At 35.4% G+C, this 16,300-nt stretch overlaps 1 protein-coding gene and 1 long non-coding RNA gene across 5 annotated transcripts in view; one reads left to right on the forward strand and one right to left on the reverse strand.

The window, feature by feature from the left end:
* The window catches only part of Pka-C1 (Protein kinase, cAMP-dependent, catalytic subunit 1), a 62,298-nt gene that overhangs the window by 26,095 nt on the left and 19,903 nt on the right, over positions 1–16,300 (reverse strand). Inside the window, exon 1 of one of the 4 annotated variants that reach the window (XR_012998875.1) lies at positions 12,049–14,933. The exons of 2 other annotated variants lie outside the window; for them this stretch is intronic. The gene's annotated coding sequence lies outside the window, so the exon portion shown is untranslated. One more of the 4 variants, XR_012998874.1, reaches the window with a different exon arrangement.
* On the forward strand, positions 14,615–15,328 carry LOC143174657 (uncharacterized). The gene is made up of 3 exons (XR_012998877.1): positions 14,615–14,742; positions 14,905–15,146; positions 15,246–15,328. It is a non-coding gene; the product is annotated as an uncharacterized LOC143174657 (long non-coding RNA).

A 16,300-nucleotide genomic window follows, 5' to 3' on the forward strand; every position in this document is an offset into this window, starting at 1 on the left:
TCGTTCACACACATCACTGACCAAGTATTTAGAGTCACTTCGCCAATACTCATACTTTCTCGTGATTCGAAACTAATTTCTCTTAAACGATTACTGAAACCTTTAATTCTTATCTTTCATAAATTAATACAATTATTTATATTTACTCATCTAACAAATATACACAGATTACCAAATATTCAGCAGATAGTGCACGTAACAGGTTTTCTAACCAAAACTGTATTCTGAGAACAAGGAAACCCCAAAAATTTATTTGACCATTAAAAAAAAGAGAATCATTTCTTTCATACTTTGTTCAACTTTATATACACGCGAAGTTCCATTGAAATCAGAATTGCTGGACTGACTGACTTTCCCGCTCGTCGATGCAACCTATTATTTCCAAGGATAAGCGCGACACTATGATAAGGCGAGGTTTGTACAAACAGAACGGACTCGAAACTAGATTTAATCTTGAGGTGAGCAAACATTTGATATCAACAAAGACACACGAGGTGGTATCAAAAGATGACAGCTGCACTTGTCTGGAAGCTGCGCTGATTCATTGATAATTGGCGGTTAAACACGCGATAAAGCTGTTACGACATCTGTGTTTACAGTAAATAAAAAGATTGATTCAGTGGGAATTTACATAACAAGAACCGACTTCGACTGCATTGAATTTAACACTAAAACTACCGGACGGTTCAAGTTGACCCACTTGAGAATTTTCATTTTGCAGATACTTAAATTATGAAGATGTTTTCGCAAAAGATTTTCAATTAAATACCTGTATTTGCACACATACGAGACTAGGAGACCCTTCGAATCTTAAGAAACATATTGTTCTAATTTTTATAAAAAGGTGAAAATAAGTCACTCTCCTTGCTAGGTAGTTTTAATGTTAAAAAACACTTGCGCACTGTTCCCAGCTCTGTTCTAATCGCCATTGGCCAGATGGCAGCAGTTCGGTGGACTCGAGAGCTAATCCTCAATTAATCTTGATCATTTCACCCAGACAGATAAATAATTTCAATTTTTAGAAAATTAACAATTAACCTTCAAAACTGGTCCTGAATTTGTTCAGGCAATTCAAGAAGAAGATTCAGGAACAAACTAGAGCAGAGTCTCACACAAATCTAGCTTACAATTAGTCTTAATCAAAAACTTTGTGAAGTTAAATGAACTGAACCAGGGACTGTAATCATTCCTGAGTTGGCCGAACCAATATCATCTGCAAATAGAATACGGTTCAAAACATTTCTGACGTTTGATGAAATTCTTCAGACATTTTTTTAACCGTGTTTTGATCATATTTGATCAGATAGGTTCGGTGTACTCGGGAGGTGGAATGTTAAATATTACAGTTGCTGGTTCGTTCGTAAAGTTTTTGGATGAAGACTAAACTACAATTTATTGAAAAATTTAACTGATAATATTATACTTAATACAGTAATTTTTTCAATACTTTTTTCAAATTGAATCTCATATTTAAAAATAAATTTAAATAATTTTACATAAATAATTTTTATAAAAAAATTAAATATATTATTCTTATAAAAATGTAATCAATTCTTTAAATTTAGGTTTGTGACATTTCATCTGGAGCCCAATTATGAATTAAAACTATATTTCGATTTGACCTAGTAGAACAAGGTTCAATTCGAAAGAGACACGACTCTTCTATGAGACTAAGTTGACTTTACAAAAATTTGTTGTATTATGTACCAAAATTAAATTTTTGTATGTAATTTTCCTAATTTCGAGTGCATCTCTCAGGCAAATTCGAAAATTCAATACTTTGAAATTAAACAAGGCCAATCCCATCAGCTAGCCGAAAATTACAATTTAAGGCGAAACACACACAATGTCATAAAAAAGTTTATTTTAAAGACTGTGTGTGAGGATTGTAATTAAAATATGACCGATCAAATTTATATTTAGAACTCAGTTTACATTTGTAATTATCCGTGTAGATCTTTAGCACCACTCATCACACGTAACGTTATCTATTACTCGATCAGACATTGATAGAATCAAAACGAAGAAGAAGCTTGCCAATTGAAAGATAAGCATCGTTCAAAGGCGAAGATAAAATCGTATTCAAGAATGTTACGATATCTAATTTCACAGAATGAATCGAAACGTGATCCCACAAGCAACAACAAAAAGATACATGTCACACTGTTATCAGATATTATCATCCATTTCTGAAGTATTTTTAACTATTTTATCTTTTATCTACACGTTTTTTTAAAGAATTTATATAAATCCATGTGAATGCATCTAACGATAATAGAAGGATCGAATAAGAAGCTTAATAGAAAATAGATACATATCATGACATATGTCATCAGATATACGATTTGCTCACGAATTTTAAATTTCTAAACGTGCAGCACAGTTGTTTCTCTTACAGCTACTAATTGCCGATCTCGCAGATTACGTATTGCTTAAGAAAATTTTCAACAACATGCTGAGGGTCATAGTGGTGTAAGTCAGATGATTTTTCCTCTCTAAAACCGATGATCGTAATTCTTTTATTGATTCATCAGATTCACTTTACTATTACTGGGCGAATGTCGATATACTGACAAGATTAGATTTTCATATTCAGAAAAGAAAGTTACAAAAAGATTTAACTGTTAAGAGAATAACAGTTCTTTTATAATTCTTAATGTTTAACTATAAATTAATTCAGTTATTAAAAAAGAGTAAAAGATTAATGCGTAGCTTTAGAGGTAGATAATAAAGGTCTGCAACAATTTACTTCTTTTTTAGGATCTAAGAATTCAATATACAATTTAGCTTTCCACACTAATGGTTTCGAATATTTCATAAAATCTTTTTTCTCAAAGTCTTGATATTTAAGGTCGATGTCTAGGGAATGAAAGACACCAATTGATGTTTTCCGTCGATAATGTATTAATTTTAACCCGTATAAAACTTTCTTCTATGTAATTTTGTTCTGTTCTCGTGAAAATTTGACTCTCTCCATTAATCGCACATTTTACGTTGATATTTACTTCGAAAATAAAGAAAGTACGTAAAAATATTGAAATACTAAAATTTGGATAAATATGATCACTTCGGTTGCCAAGATAATGATCAAGGCCACGCATCGCATGACTCACACCATTATGATTTTTAGCCTTAGAAACGATTCCGCGTTGTTCGGAAACAGGATGAACGATGTGAAAATAAAGAAGCTTCGTTCGGTACTCGAAAGTATCTGTCTCGAGAGTACACGACACGAAAGCGCGGACCACGTTCGAGATAACGGGACTGATTCTCTTCGAAAGCGTCGAGAGTAACCCTCTAGAGGCGAGGATGAGCAGCGATAACATCTGAGAAGCAGAAACACTATCGTGAGCACAGCCACAGATGAGAAACATCAGCTGAAAGGGCCGACGATTAATTACTACAGATGGTCCTTCTAGCGCGATCGATGACGTTGATCGTGCGAGCTGGAATTACTTTTCAAACTGAGTTAAACCACTCTACGGTTCGGTACACGTTCGACACGTTCTCATCGAAAATTCTTAATGGATTTTCTAGAAACCCTGAGGAAAAATGAAGTTGTTGAGTATATCAATAAGTAATCAACTGCTTCCTTTCTTTGAATGAACTGGCTAACTAGAATATAGACTGATGCGTTTATAGTATATTCGAAGATACGTGAGAATATGAAATTGAGGACTAAAGGACCAACTCTAGTAATTCAAGTAATTCGAATGTCTGAAAATGTCAATAACCCCTTGCCTTACAATAACGTGTCCGACTCGTGGTGAAAATTTCAAACAGAATTTAACAAACATAAATATTACTGAATTCTTTTGAACTCAAATCGAATATTGTTGTTTTGTTACAAATAATTATATTTTAGAGCAAACATAGGTACAAAATATGCCCCTTGTTTCAATAAATTATTAATGACAAAGTGGCAAGGAGTTAATATAATAGACATGATAATAGCATGTTGGTCTGTGCCTGTCCTTGTCAATACTTTTTGTCTTAGCTATGGTAAGAACTTGATATGTATCTTTAGAGGATGTTTTAAGGAGAACATTAGCCATTTTCATAATGACGTTAAATCTGTAACTACCTACGTTCCCCTATAATTAGCCATTGGTTCGATCTATTTCCAAGTTATTGTTTTTGCAATAAATGGTTTTGTCCAAAAGAAGAAGCTTGCATATTCATATCGTTTCGGATCTGTTTCGGATCTTTGTAAAACAATAATATCATCGTCATTGCCAACGGCTCGTACAAGTATTGTTATAGCTGAAGAGTCTTTGTTACCTCAGATTGGGTTTAAATTCTTCCACAATGTTTAGAAATATAGGGTATGGTAGAAATAAAGCGATTTTACCTCATCTTGCATTCGGGAAATGCTGGCATTGAATATAACAGCGATGCATGTTGCTACAACAGTGTTAAGCTTGTTTGCGGTAATAGCACTAGTGAGTGTCAGAATGTCGCCATTTTCCATTGGCGTTGTGTGCTTAGGACATCAGTTAAGGTTATGAGAGCGACTAATGGGTGTAACCCTTATTTAGAGGATTATTTTGCTAGTTTTTATGAATTTGCTTTGTAAATTCTGAATAGATCATGGCTACGTGGAGGAGAACTGGTTGGAGGAAATTTTGACACTAAAAGTACCGAGCTGTTAAATAGACTTTCTGAAATTCCTCTATAGAAAAATTCTAATTCCTCTTTTTTGATTTACAATTCAGCGTATTGCTAAATCAATCTCTTTCATAATTTCTTACAGAAACATCTGTTACCTTTTTAACAATTGCGAAAAGAAGACATCAGGTATGGGTCATTTTGACCCGTTTGGTAGTTTTAGTGTTAAAACCAATTTTGAACATTATTGAGTCACCTACTGATGGTGTTGACCATTATCTCAGAAAGGATGAAGTGGGTTAAAACATAGTCACGGTGATGCTAACCATAACGCAGTGACGAGTGTACCAACTTAACCCGATCAAGTTGGATGAACGGTTCAGTAAGTGGAAACTCTCAAGTTGGCTCGGTGTAGCTGGGATATTTGGTTGCTCAATGTCTAATTCAAAAGACAATTTGGTTTCTCATTACGTCCTGGGAAGATTTAAAAATACCGTCTTGCCAAGAGACAGTGGAAACTATGGACACCCCTGTAAATGCTTCGACAGTGATGGCGCCAGACATACGTCCAGAATTATGAAAAATAATATCATTCACTAAAAATCTTTGCGATGGGTAGCCCAGAACACTGCAGTGTTTCTTCATCAGCCTATGGTGGTAGATGTCTCCGGGTTTAACCGCCGATTACTTGAAGTGTTGGCAACGCTGGAAACGCACATGGAAACGTCAGGACATGATGATATTAAATTGATTCTCATGACATATAGGAGAGCAGTTCAAAACCTGCACTCTTCGCTGCAAACCTGCTCTTACACATTGTTAGATTCACTGCTTGGGTGACTAGATTGTATGTAGCGTACAAGTGTGTTCACTTAAGAGCAACACTGGCTACGTTTACATACTGGTTGAACGTATGAGTACTATTTTAACCCCTTGACCTATGATTTCTTTTTCCATTATGATCAATACATCTACTTTGTCCTTGCTAATTTATTCAAAACAAGAGAAAAATTCTGAGCATATTATGTCTATGTTTACTCTAGAGTATAATAATTCATAAGGGAAGAATAACATTTAATTTTAAATCAAAGGAATCGAGTAATGTTTATGTTTATTAAAGTCCGTTTAAACCTTTCGCCACGAGTTTCACACGATATTGTAAGGCAAGGGGTTAATGAGATTTGAAATTGACTACAGTGGATGTACCGCCGTTGTCTAAAGGTGATTCACAGCAGGAGTAATTTATACTTTCTATGAAAGATACCGGCATCGTTCCAGGCACATTGAAGGCACGTATCTTGTCCTTTTTATCTTCAAGAAATGATTGTAAAAAAGTGGTAGTGGCCAGCAATGGGAGGTATAGAGCTGAAGTTAAACGGATATTTGCTAATCGTGGAGGTGTAAGTATAGACCTTAACCCATTTGCATCATTAACATATATATATAAATTTTCAATTTCCCTGGTCACTATCATCGGAATGTATATATATACACTCAAGAGCATTTTACGTCTTCAAAGAAAAATTAGCTGAAGAAATTATTGAACATAGTATAAAAACACTAAATAAACCAAAAAAGACCCGAAAAATTACGAAATGCTCATCATTGCCATGAAGATTTGCAGATAACATTTTCCAATAGTAAGAACATCAACTTCATCAAGAACAGCTCAAAAGCGTTGCGTCGTTTGTTTGTCTCAAAAGACAAAAAAACAATTTATCAGTGTAAAAATTCTGAAGTAGCTTTATTCATTCAACACTTTAAATACTATCATACTACACAAAATAATTAATCAACATCAACACCACATCTTTGCGATTCATTCTTTCTCACATAAGTTTTATTATATTTTATATATTATTTTATATTATTTTTTCTAGTTTTTATTAGAGAATACTGAAGTATGAAAATCTCTTTATTTGTTGTACTTTTTTTACTCGAATAAAATTTTTTAAAAATTTGTAATGAGGGCGTTCTTTTTCATACTTCCTTATGGTGCAAATGGGTTAAAACACTGAAGATTGATTGCTAGATCTTCTGTACTCACGTGTAGATCAACAACTATCAATCAACAACTATTCCTGGTTGCGTGGTCGTGATTGACTTTTTCAGAAAATTAAACTAGCCCCTGTTTTATTGTTAAACGATCAAGGCTTGAAATATGATAACAGGCTGGTTAGCAAAGTAGATGTCAATATTGCGGAACAGCATAAGGGCTGTACGGACCGAGCAAACCTGGGTTAGTATCTCAAGCCACGAAACACGCAGCCTGTTACAAAACATAGTGCTGCTCTAGGCATTACAGCTCAGGCCATGTTGAAAATTAGGTCATTGGAATCTTCCAACTTGAATAAATATGAAAAATATTATGAAAGTAACATATATGAGTCTATGCGTAGGTTAACATGGGTTCTATCAGAAAATCTCCAGGAAGCACCTGTTTGGAAGAATGCCCTTGCTGAACCAAGGAAGATAAATAGTGATAAGGCTAAAAAGATGTAGATCAATGAAGACCTTGATAAATTAAACTTGATACCTGCTGTCAATGGCGATATGCTCAACTTTTATGTTTATGCCTGTTAGCCAAGAGATAATGGACCACATATACACAAAGCCTGAGTTAGGCAGAACCGGCACCTCAGGAGGTGGCCAAGCTTTTTATACAGATTATGTTCAATACGTTTTGGTTTTGCCAACTACTAAAGAAAAAGGCCATATTGGTATTGGAATTGGAGTAAAATGCGACAGAGAAGCCGAAAACATAAAGCAGGGTGTGTTTTATGAGCTTTTCTCCCGTACCAGTTTTATATCTGCTTCTATCGACACAGAAAATATACTTGATCCTGAATTGATAGAGGACTGAGAGGATCATTTGGCATTTAACATAGGCTTAAACACTGTGATAGCGGTGGCGATAGTCTGGACGTTATTGTCTGGCGCATATTGGTGGTTGGACAATAGATCAGAGAGGCAAGTCGCTCGTGCAGTGTCGCTACAGAGTGAGCAGGTGTGCACTACTTGTAGGTACTATTATGAACAAAGTGATGTAGACACTGGCGTGCAGAATGTGACCTGCATGGTAGGAAAGTACATACGTAGAAAAATCATTGATTTTAAAATGTGGTTGCGATTTGGTTCACTGGTAAATCTGAAGTTAAGCAATCTATTAAGATTGTTTTCACATCCGGGACTTCTTCATTGCAGCAATATGCATCCTTGATTCAAAACAGCTGGCATGTTGGTTCGTGCTCGTCTTTATTCATATTTTTAGTCCATATTAATACTTATCCCGAATTAAGGATAGAAATTTAAAGTTAATTAAGAAAAAAACTGGTCACTTTAACGTGGAATACTAACAGCTACAAAGAATCAAATTTAAATTTATTTTCATGACTTTTCGTTATTATTATTCCGCTATAAATATGCGAAATAATTGTTTCACATGTTTTTCCCTTCAATGCTCCTTGGGGAAACAAGTACTCTATTCAAATTGAGTATACTTCGATCAATGGTATCAGATCTTTTTTCGCAGAATGATCTATCGCGGTAGCTTTCATGCCGCGTTCGATAAATAGAAATAGGAATCCTTCGCAATGCGATTCTACATCGACAATCTACGACGACTTCTACACCGAAAATGATTAACAACATTCGAACAGACCTGATAAAACAAGTTGCGATAGAAATTCATAGACGTAGCTAGTCATAAATTAAGTCTGTCGAAACTGTGTTGAAAATACGCAATCTAGAATCTTTCTCAAATAATAGGTGCATTGTTAATTCTTCACTCAATGTGAAAGGCCAGATGAGTGAAAACATGCACGAAAAATTGAAGTTAGTCGCTGGCATCAACGGCAACCTAGTTTATCTGTACTTATTTATCTGAGTACAGAAGTTATTGACAAAATATGTGATTCACGCGAACTGAGTAGAATTGGCATTATGGCTGATATCCAAACTTTTTAGAAGAATGAGCATTATGTTCTGACCCATAAAGAAGAGGAAAAGAGAAAACCATAGAAAAAGTGTCTTTATGACGGATGATATCTTTTATGAATTATTTTCGCACATTTGACATTTTTCAAGCAATATCCATGAGATTGGAAATTTGAACTATAAACGAAATTCAAGGGTCAAAACTGAAGGAAAATTTGAATAAATGAAATCTGAGTTTCCGCCAATGACTTTTGAATGTATCGACGGTGTGGAGCTTGCGTGTTACAACCTAGATCAAACACCTGGATCACTTAATAACCAACAAAGGTTGGGTGGTAATAGTGGACACTAACATGTGCTCGAATACTCTGTTATTGTCAATGAGATACCATTACCGGCTGTTTTTATTTCCGAAGAAAATTCCCAAACCAACTTCCGCTACGAGCCCTTCTACACAAGATGGTTCTACCGAGGTAAGAGTAATAAAGGAGATTACCGTGAAACACCATACTTCTCCAACGAACCCTACCACCACGAAAGTGATCCCCGCGTTACAAAAGAAGATATTAAGGTCCCTTAATAAGCAAGAATCAGATCTTTAATTAATCAGGTATTGTGCTTCGGCTGTATAACTCTGTGCGCGGCATTGATGTGGAATATCCGTGCCTTCAAAGATAATAAATTTCGTAGCATTGTCGATATAGAAGAGATAACGATATATCGTGGTCACACTGTTTTTGTCATAGGGGGCAAAGACATCGAGTCTAGGAACAGCTGGACTTCTTCGAGCTGTCGTGGCCGACATGGGCCGTCTAGTTGGGAGAACATGAAGGCTACATGCAGCAAGAAACACAACAGAAGATTAAGCCGGAAATAGCTGAATGCAGTGAAGAAAAACACTGGAAAATTGGGGCTTCTGTGATGGCAAAACATGGTTGGAAGGGTGCGCTTTAAAAACGCATGGGAGAGTTAGTGTCATTTTGCGTTTCTGAGGTGTAGTACGTGTGTACCAAAGGAAAATGTTATTCTTGCAACCTGTTGATGTAATTAATTGTTAATATAATAAACTATACTACAAAAACGAAACAGTTTCCTCTTTAAAGGGAAAAGAGATACTTGCACAAGAGATCTATCGAGTGAATATGACCTACACAATACCCAGTGTCTCAAAGGCGTTAATGTTAATGCAAATAGGCGCGGTTTGGTTTGCACCCCAGGACATAGGCTATTTGGTGGAAATGTTCAGAAAAGTAAGTTGCTTGATACGATGCTTCAACATGGCGAACCTATATAAATCTTTAATAAGCAAGGACCTGACAACTGCTCTGCAATCGTTAGCTGATGCTGACATGGCAACGTCACAACAAACAAAATAGCGTTCATACCTGAAGGTATCTTCATAGCTAAGGTAGCAAAGTTGGTGAACCTAGATTAAGATGTTAATCTTAGTTTTAAGTTGTACAATACTAACTATAATGCTATGTATTCTCATTCTTTATCTAGATCATAGATAAATTACTGACAAGAAAACTGGCCCATGAACTACCTCTCCTCTTGCGCTGTTTCGCTGAGCAGCTCAATACAAGCCCAGGAGACTTTAAGGATTGCAGTTGAATTCCTCCTTTTTTAATCATCACAACATTCTTGTGGAAGATTTGAACTATACAGAATCAAAGTCTGCAAAGTTCTACAAAGTTCTATGAGCTATGGAAAAAACATTGTCCAATGTTTCTGTTCTATAATAGTGTGAAATTCTCCATTCACCAACTTTCTTCTCACAGTTGGATCCCACAATCTCCAGTCTGCAAATAGTCTGGAGTCTATAACCTCAGAAGGTCGTAAATTATACAATTCACTTTCAACTAGCCTTGATTACGAACGTAGCCAGAATCATAGACTATAAAAGATTAACAAATAACTTCTCACCAAGCTATTTACCTGCCCCGTGCTGTAATCATTGTACACAAGAGATCACTGACATGTGCTTTGATATAGTTGACGGAGATTCGATTGTAGCCCTACAACCTTCATTATCGTATAGAACATTATGCCTATCAAATTATATATTCAGTCTGGAGGAAATCGGATTGGGTGTATCAATTTGCTTAGAGAGGACATTTGGAAATGTTGTGGGCAGAATATTTATCGAATTCCACAGGGAAAGTAAATTTTCCCCTGGTCTTCAATACATATGCTTTCTCTCAGTAGTAATTATCAAATATTTGAGAAAAATGTACACAGTAACGAATTCTTTGCGTTAACTAAGACATAACAACTAATCAAATGTTCGTTAAGGCAAGTTGCAAGAAAATTTGATGATAAAAAAAAAATTCATTTTTTCAGTTCCGAAACCCTTAAACATCCACTTGTTCCAAAAATTAGTCTTGTTTCAAATCTGAACGTACCCTTGCCAACTTAATGCTTGAAAATGTCATATTAAATAAATAAAACAAGGTAATCTCTTGTGAAACATCGTCGAAAATACATCGCTTCTATACTCTGTCTAGATATATTTTTCTGTATCCTTGTCCGTTACATTTAAATCTGTTTTTAAAAATGGTGACAATTTTAGGAAAATATGCAATCTAAATAATTCAGCTGCAAACTTGAAACCACCAATTACCAATGAAAATTATCAGGAAAAGTTGTTGCAGAAAGCATACTTAATGTTATGAGAATTGCCTTTATGCCCACAGTGTAATCAAAAAATAAAAAATTAGTCGCTATTCTAAAGAACCTAACGCCATCTTAAATATTCTATAATAGACGATCTGGCCAGAGGAAAAAATCCAGATGAAATTAAGACAAACAACGAAAGAAGAATTTGGTCGATAGCGACACGTGGCGAAAGCTAAAAAGCAAACTTTCGAATGAATCCAAATAACGAGAATAAAAGAGGAAATCATCACAGCGATGAATAAGAAGTCTGAAGAAATGGAATGTGCTGATTGGAATGAGCGAGAGTAAAACGAAGATCTTCAACGCTTTACACTCGAAGATTCTTCTAGATCATTTACCAACAACTCAAACACATTTATTCACAAAGTAATAAGTAAGGGGAAAGAAGGGCGAGGTGTAATTTAACACTAAAATTACCGAGCATTTAAACTGACTTTCTGAAATTCCTCTATAGAAACTTCAAGAATGCATCTATTGAAACTTTAATTCATTTACAATTTAACATGCGTATTGCTAAATCAATTTCTTTAATCATGTTTCAGAGAAACACCTGTTAACTTTTTAATAATTGCAGACAGAAGAAATGAGGAATAGGTCATTTTGACTGGTAGTTTTAGTGTTAAAGAGAAGAAACTTTCTCTTACGTTTTACGCGTTGGTGAATCCAATAAACGTATAAAATCCGCGGTTTAATTGTTACCAACAGAGTAATACTCGCGAGCCACGAAATAAATTACGAAGCAATGGGCCAAATCGTGTTGGTACAGTCGTTGAACCAGCGGCTGCAGAAGTAACTCAATTGTCTAAAACAAATTAGAGCACGTACCATCGATTAAACGACAAGGACACAATGGGCCCAGAACCGTTATCTTCGGCAAGCTGATGCGATAACGTATTGCAGATGCCATTTATGTCCGACATGAGAACCGATGAATCGGACAGGTCAAGCTCCTCAAGTTGAAGTACATACCCCAGCTATAGGCGAGAGGCTGACATATAGGAGAGAGACTCGGTTCCGTGCCCTGCCTTCAGCGACAGACGATAAACTAGCGCGAAACTATAGACACATGCACGTAAATGTATTTACTGAACGGAAATGACGTTCGTCCGAACGATTAACGAAAAGCCGTACCATTTGTCTGGGAATTGTGCAGTGCGTTTTACCCTCGATTAGCAGTTTGATATAATTGAAAGGGATGATGATATAATTTCACTTCAATTTACCCCAAAAATATACAATTATCGGTATGCCGTTCGACATTTAACGAAACATGCTTCGCATAGCAAAATCAATGAAAAATTCTTGTAACGTTGAAATAATTACTTGTTATCGCGATCGAGGATAGATTTTCTGTTAATACTGATAGAGTTAGAAAGGGATGGAACACTGTTATCTTTTTTTTCGTTGTTATCGACGTGGTTAACGATAATTTCGATTCCAAACGACTATTTAGATTTGTGAAAACAGAATACTTAGATCAGTAGAATTCCTTCGCAATACTTTTCGACGAATTTTTCGGAAATCAAGTTCTTTATAGTGTTAATATTATGTTTACGGAAATTTATTGTATAATTTATTCCATTGTCCCTAGAAAAACTGATGTTCGTTCATTTTAATCTTGAAAATTAGAAATTTAAAAATAGACAATTAACCCTTTGACTGATGTAGGCGTATATATACGTTTTTCGATCTTTTTAGTCTCACACGTGCCGTAGTGATAATTATAAGTGTATTTGATTAATATACATGTTTCTTGGCATGATTACAATTTAATTGCAGCTTAATTAATTGTATGAATTAACATAATTCATCGATCTTCAGATAAGCAAGAAAATATTCCGTCCACACGGAACGTTTCGGCTAGGAGTGTGCAGCACTCAAAGGGTTAAGGTATATACATATTCGTGCAATTGCATCAATCAAAATTAATATAAACATTCACCAAATAGAGTTTATAAAATTCAATCTGCATCAAATCGACGCGTTCTATAAGCCTAGTGTTAAAGAACCAAATAAAGAAATAAATCGTGTACCAGAAAGACCATACAAAAGGATTGCACAAAACGTGAATTGCCTTAACCCCTTGCTCTACGATTTATTTCTTAATTATGATCAATATAACTACTTTATCATTAATAATTTATTAGCAAAAGAAAGAATTTTTATGCTAGTTCTGTGTGTATGCTTACTCCAAAGGTTAATGATTGATAATAGAAAAGTAATATTTAATTTATATTTAAAGAAAATAAATAACACTTGGATTTTTCAAATTCGGTTTAAAATTTGTATCACCAGTCTGACACGATATTGTAGATCAAGGGGTTAAACTTTAGTGCTAATCGTAAAGGTAATATGACCAGTTAAATTGCATACACACGTGCTGGAAAAAAACATTCTATAGAATCCACGTCTAACAATTATGATTGCGAGAATAATCTCGTACACAAAATGCTCAAATAATTCTTACTGAAACCGAAACTGAATATTGAAAATAAGAACAAGTGAATATTGGACAAGAATCATCCATGGAAATAGCAAGCTTGTCAAACAAAATTCGATTGTGAACAAGCAACAGCTGACAGTTCACTGTAATTCATTGTAATCGATAATGGCAGAACGATTTAACGTTAACTGTTTGCAGCGGTAGTACAAAGACACGAGCAAGTTTTTAGGTATAAGAAATGAAGAGGACCCTAGCATAAATTAAAGGCGCCTGTTTGAAAGAAAACCACTTTGAGCAGCTGATAGAATATGCTAACCAAATGGCAATACAATAACAATTAGCGAACCATTCGAATATGGCTAGAAACACATTCGTGTCATACAAACGATGCCATCAAGCTTCGTGGCGGCAATAGGGGCCCGATAACATATCCTGCGTACGTCAATCGATTCTCGAATAAACACGTAAATCAAGGATATTATACCTGATGTCTACCCATATTTTAGTAAAAAACGCAGAGGTAAAAGAGAAAACTGCTATGGATAAATTCTGGAAAGATTAATATTTATGCTAGCAACCTATGTATGTAAGTATATCCATTTCTCTATTATGTTTCGCGCAATTTCTTTGTGCAAAAATAGAGATTTAATTGAAAACCTTTTGCTAAAACGCCGTTATAATTTGAATACTTGCAAAAGAAACATATTGCAATGGGTTAATTTGACCCGCCCGGTAGTTTCAGTGTTAAACACTTCCGATTTACAGTTTAAAAACAGCAAACCTATACAATAGTATTGTAACACTACAGTTTGAACAGACGCAATTTAGAGGTAATTTCGTTGATAACATAAGGTTCGAAGATATATACAGACATATCAGCCTGCGAGTAGCCATGTTGAAACATCACGCAAGATGGCAGCTAACGCAGAGTCCCCGGTGGATCTCACTAAATCAACCAGACGCGAACGACAGCGCAGAGAAGTTGGAGTGATTCCTAATGATATGTCCCCAGAGATAAGTTTATCATTCGTATTCTATTTTTCCTATCACGGAACACTTCAGTAGTCAACGGCAAAGTAAATACTATTAGAAGATCCTCGAGTCGATTCTTTGATGTTTCTAATATCTAGTCTCGAGCACCCTCTTAACGCGTTCTTTTATATTTGCGAGCTTCTGTTCGACTCAACCTTGCTCCTTTGCCAACCGTGTGTCTATATATCTGCCGTTCCGATTCCTAGAAATATCGAAGTAGCGGCTCGTCCTTGAAATGCTAGTCAGCCTGCCAGACACCCACAGTCGCACCGATGTGCAGAAAGAAACGCAATAGATTAAGATGTGTAAGAAACTTCAGAAATTAATCTTGCAAGGGAACTTTTTCAGCCAGCATACGCAGATTTCGATGAAGACCATGTGAAATATGGCTCTCAAGAAAATATTCCACACGTATTTTTGCTTATCAGCCAACATCCACTTTGAACGGGTAAGAACACCCTTCAAACTTGAGGGTTAAACACATATTTTTTTACAATGTCTTTGAAATTAGAGATGCAGACAAGAAATCTAAATTGTTTATTTCCAGGATTAATAATCTGGAACACATTTATTCTAACGGATGAGAAAAATGACTTTCAAGATTTGAATAATTTGTAAACACAAAAGATGTATCAGTTATATATATTAGATTACAATAAATCAAGTCACATACAAATTTTCCATTTTTAAAACAATTATTTTCTCTATTTTTGCCAGGTCAGATCGATTTAATGAGAAAATTTGTTTTCTACACCCCATAGTTTCAGAGATATTATCAAAAATATGCGTTCAACCCTCGACTTTGAGGGGTGTTTTCAGCCATTCAAAGTGGACGCTAGCCAATAAGCAAAAATACGTGTTAAATATTTTCTTTAGAACCATGTCTCACAAAAGTTTCATCAAAATCGGCGTGTGCTGGTTGGAAAGGTTCCTTTGTTGGCCGAGATTGTCGAACTGTGATGTGCCCTGAACAAAGTGTAAAATGTTTCCGAGTGTTACTGAATGACTGTACCGGTTAGATCAGAGTTTCTTTAAAATCAGGAATCGTAACATGGTTCATTTGACGCGACAATGGTTTTCAGCGTGAAAATTTTCAAAAGATCTTCACATACGATTTGTTCAAGTTGAATAATACCTTTGCACAGCGCACGACCGTGCTCATCTTGCTTCAAAGCAAGTAGGTCGTTAATAGCCCAATCGAAACTTTTACGACCATACTTGGCGTGGACGCGTTATATCATTTGCACTGCAATTCTGTTAAGATCATTATTCCCTTTAATTCCGCTGCTTGCCTTCTTTTTCCTCTCTCTTCATTGTAATGTTTCGTTCTTTTGCGCGTTTCATTCTATCGTTACAGAATCAGCCAACATATAATGTGACTGCGCAGTCAGATTGATGATGAAAATGCAACTTTTATTCGATTGTGAATTATTTGCAGTCAATAAGTAGGATTTTGATTCCAAGTTAGCGAGAACTGAAGATCATAAAGGGTAATTTGTAATCGAATCAATTATTACATTTGGATCGTCGTCTGTAACTTCAAGTCAGATCATATTTTAGGTACAGAAGATTTTGCGCAAGTGTTTAAAATTCTTTGAAGTT

Source organism: Nomia melanderi, chromosome 1 (genome assembly GCF_051020985.1).
Source record: "Nomia melanderi isolate GNS246 chromosome 1, iyNomMela1, whole genome shotgun sequence".
Classification (NCBI taxonomy): Eukaryota; Metazoa; Arthropoda; class Insecta; order Hymenoptera; family Halictidae; genus Nomia; species Nomia melanderi.